The sequence below is a fragment of the Pteropus medius genome, unplaced genomic scaffold, assembly GCF_902729225.1.
Source record: "Pteropus medius unplaced genomic scaffold, Ma_sr-lr_union100, whole genome shotgun sequence".
In the NCBI taxonomy this organism is placed as follows: Eukaryota; Metazoa; Chordata; class Mammalia; order Chiroptera; family Pteropodidae; genus Pteropus; species Pteropus medius.
This window is the reverse complement of record NW_024340755.1, coordinates 281,986-285,804: the sequence shown is the minus strand read 5'-3', so window position 1 is coordinate 285,804 and position 3,819 is coordinate 281,986. Positions and strand designations below refer to the sequence as shown.

Genomic DNA, 3,819 nt, shown 5'->3' with positions numbered 1-3,819 from the left:
TAAAATCTATTTTCAGTTGCTAATTACAAAAAATAAATTAACAAAACAAAAATAGTTACAAGTTTCTAGTTAGCTTCTCCAAAGGGATCTTTGAGGTGGCTCTTTCATTCTGGTCCCCACAGGCAGACACTTGTAAACATGGGCTTGTTTAAAGGGTTATTGTAACATTGCAACAAAGTGACCAGGAAACTCTAAAGTCTGACATGTAAGGGACTGGCAGCCAAGCATGTGTGTCCCACTGCATTCGCTGAGAACTTCCATGAGAAGTCCTTTTACCAAAAAAAAAAAAAGATTTATTTCCTTATTTTCAGACTATTGAGCTGCACCAACATTTAAGCCATTAGCAGAGACAAAAATGAGACACAAAACACCTGAGCAGGATTTTCGGAGAGATGCAAATAAGAGGAATAATATGATGCCAACACTTGACCTAAGAAATCATTGCAATTATGTTCACAGCTCAATTTCATGTCTGCTAGATGGTTTCATGTTTTTCATTTACTTTTTTTTTATCATACATCGTCCAGTGCATCTCATAAATGATTGTTAGTTGTACAGAGAAAGACAATTATTTTGGGGGTTAACATTATATCGTACTAGTTTAATGAATCACTTTTTGTATCAGATTTTTTTTTTCTTTCGATTCTTTGTGTTCCTAGATATATGATAATATCAATTTCAAATTGGGTCTTCTGTCATTATTTCCAATTCTCCTGCCACTTTAAATTGCCTTGGCTAAGCTTCTAACAATAGTAGCATCTCCCTAATGCTTCCCATGAGTAGCATTAGGACATGAGTATGCAAATGAATATGCAAATCAACCTGTACTCTAGTAGGGCAAAAACACTGTTCTGTGAGTTAGGAAAAAAACCCACAGAAAAACAGTATGGAGTTTCCTTTAAAAATTAAATATAGAACTAGCATTAGATCCAGCAATTCTACTTCTAAGTATTTATCTGAAGAAAACAAAATTACTAGCTTGAAAAGATATCTGTACTCCCATGTTCATTGCAGCATCAGTCACAATAGACAAGACATGGAAGCAACCTAAACAGCCATCAATACATGAATGAAGAAAATGTGGTGTGTTTGTGTGTGTGTGTTTCTATGTGTGTGTTTAACATGTAATATTCAGCCACACACACAAAAAAGTTGTCATTTGTGACATGGATGGACTTTGAGGGCATTATGCAAAGTGAAATAAGTAATACAGAGAAAAACAAATACTACATGATCTCACACTTACATGTGGAATCTAAAAGCAAACATAGAACAATAACAAAAATTATAAAGTTCATAGTTACAGAGAATGTACTGGTGGTTGCCAGAGGAGGAGGATTGGATAAAATGGGTGAATGGAGTCGAAAGGTACAAACTTTCTTCTAGAAAATAAATGAGTCCCGGGTTTGTAATGTACGGCGTGGTGACTATCATTAACAACTATTGTATGTTTAAAAGTTGCTAAAAGAGAAGTTCTTAAAAGTTCTCATCACAATAAAAACATTTTTTTCAACTATGTATGGTGATGTATGTTAACTAGACTTATTGTGGTCATCATTTCAAAATATAACAAACATTGCATCATTATCAAGTACACCTGGAACTAATATTGTCAGTTATATATCCATAAAATATCCACTACTAATGTTTGATCATTTTAATTTAATATTAATGCATATTAAATTCTGCAAAATTTTTCATATCACTGAACATGATCATGTGACTTTTCATCTCTATAAAAAGCATTAACTATATCAATGTATTTTCTAATATTGAATCATTCATGAATTCCAGACATAAACTATATTTGGCTATTATGTATATGACACATTGATATTTGTAAGTATTTTATCTTACATAGTTGTAGGCAGAGATATGTGTAAGTAGACATGATTTTTCTGGTACAACATTTGGAAGGTTTTAGTACCAATGTTCCATTTGAGTTTCAAACTCTATTCAGAAGCATTATTTTCCTTTCAGTGTTCTTGAATTGTGTAAAAGTACTTGGTTTATCTGATATTCAAAATCACTGTAGAATACCTTTGTTAAACCACTTGTTCATGTAATTTATTTGTGAGGGCCTCTTTTAAAATGTGTAGATATTATTCGGTCTAGACTTTCTCTCTCAATAAATGTAAATCTCGGTAAATTCTATTGCCCTAGAAAATTTCATATTATCTTGTTTTCCAAACCCACACACACTGAGTTGTGCAAATTATTTTTGAATCATTTCAACATCTATTCTTGATATCCTGTCTTATCTTTAATTTTTTTAATTGTTTTTAATTATAGTTGACATACAATATTAGTTTCAATATTAGGTGGATGACATAGTGATTCAACATTTTTATACTTTACAAAATGATCACCACCAGAAGTCTAGTAACCATCTGTTACCGTATAGTTATTACATTATTATCAACTCCATTCCCTACGCTGTACATTATATCCTTGTGACTTAAATTCTAACTGGAAGTTTGAATTTCTAAATTCTTTTTTCTGCCGAATTCCTCACCCCTCACTCATTGGCAACTACCAGTTTGTTCTCTGTATCTATGAGTTTGTTTCTGTTTTGTTTTTATTGTTGTTATTTTCTTTAGGTTCCACTTATAAGTGAAATTATACAGTATTTGTTTTTCTCTATCCAACTTATTTCACTTAATCTAATACTCTCTAGGTCCATCCATCTTGTCACAAGTGGCAAGAAGAATATGAGTATTAGTCCTGGAGAAGTGGTGAAATGTCATCTAGGGACACGGCAATGGGGACTACCTCCTTAGTGCAAATCGTAGTTGGAATCCTGGGGAATCTCTCTTCTTTATCACATCTACCTTTACTTCACTGGATAGAGGTCTACAAATCTGATTGTCAAGCTCTTGACTTCAGCCAATACCTTGGTCAATTACTCTAAAGGAGTCCCCCAGACAATGGCAGCTTTTGGGTTGAAATAGCTCCTCAATGATTTAGGATGTAAATTTGTATCTTATCTTCAGAGTGACAAGGAATCTATCTTATGACCCCCACCTGCACATGGGGTAAATACAGGCCATCATGATTAGCCCCAGGAACTCCAGGTGGATAGTCCTCAAAGCTCCCAAGCACACTGGCCCCTTCAACAATTGTGCTGGTTTATGCAAATGATTTTAAATGTGTTCTTTCCAATATTTGTGTCTGGCAAATGAAGCCACAGAAATGTCACAAAGCAAAAGAATTTCATATAGTCTTTTATTATACTTCACGATAAAGTGACATCCTTAGTACTCATAAGGGTTTTTTTTTTTTTTTATTCTTTCCTAGTAACTTAGTCTACCCTCCAAAGATCCCCAAATCTATTGCAAAAGTTATAATTTTTTAAAAGCATGTTCAGGAAACAAATGCATGGAATGATATGATAAAAAAAAAACTGGATTAAGCTTTCAGTTACACCAGGGTGAACCATAGAGATTAAAACTGAAGATACACATTATAAGTACAATCAAGTTAAGAAATCTATCAAAAATGGTTCCTTAGTTTTCACATCTGGAAAGAATCTGTCCTAGTAACAAAACCAACGTTTGCAATAAAGATGGGAAAGTTTTGACCCACACTTCATTGATAAGCAAATATCACAGTTATTAGAGAAAAATTTTACAAATATAATGAACTTGGAAGGTCTTTAGGTAGGACGACTCTTCTCTAATTATCAGAAATTCGTACTAGGGGAGACCTTACAGTATAATGAATTGGCTACAAATTTACCAAGAGTCAAGCATCACTAAACATCAGTAAAGACATCTAAGAGAAATCTTAAAAATACGTGTGTGGCAAATTTCTTACCGA

The 3,819-nt window shown here is 33.3% G+C and overlaps 1 pseudogene; it reads left to right on the top strand.

Moving 5' to 3' along the window:
• Positions 1-2,740: 2,740 nt before the first annotated feature.
• LOC120581708 (vomeronasal type-1 receptor 2-like) lies at positions 2,741-3,221 on the top strand (annotated as a pseudogene).
• Positions 3,222-3,819: the final 598 nt, after the last annotated feature.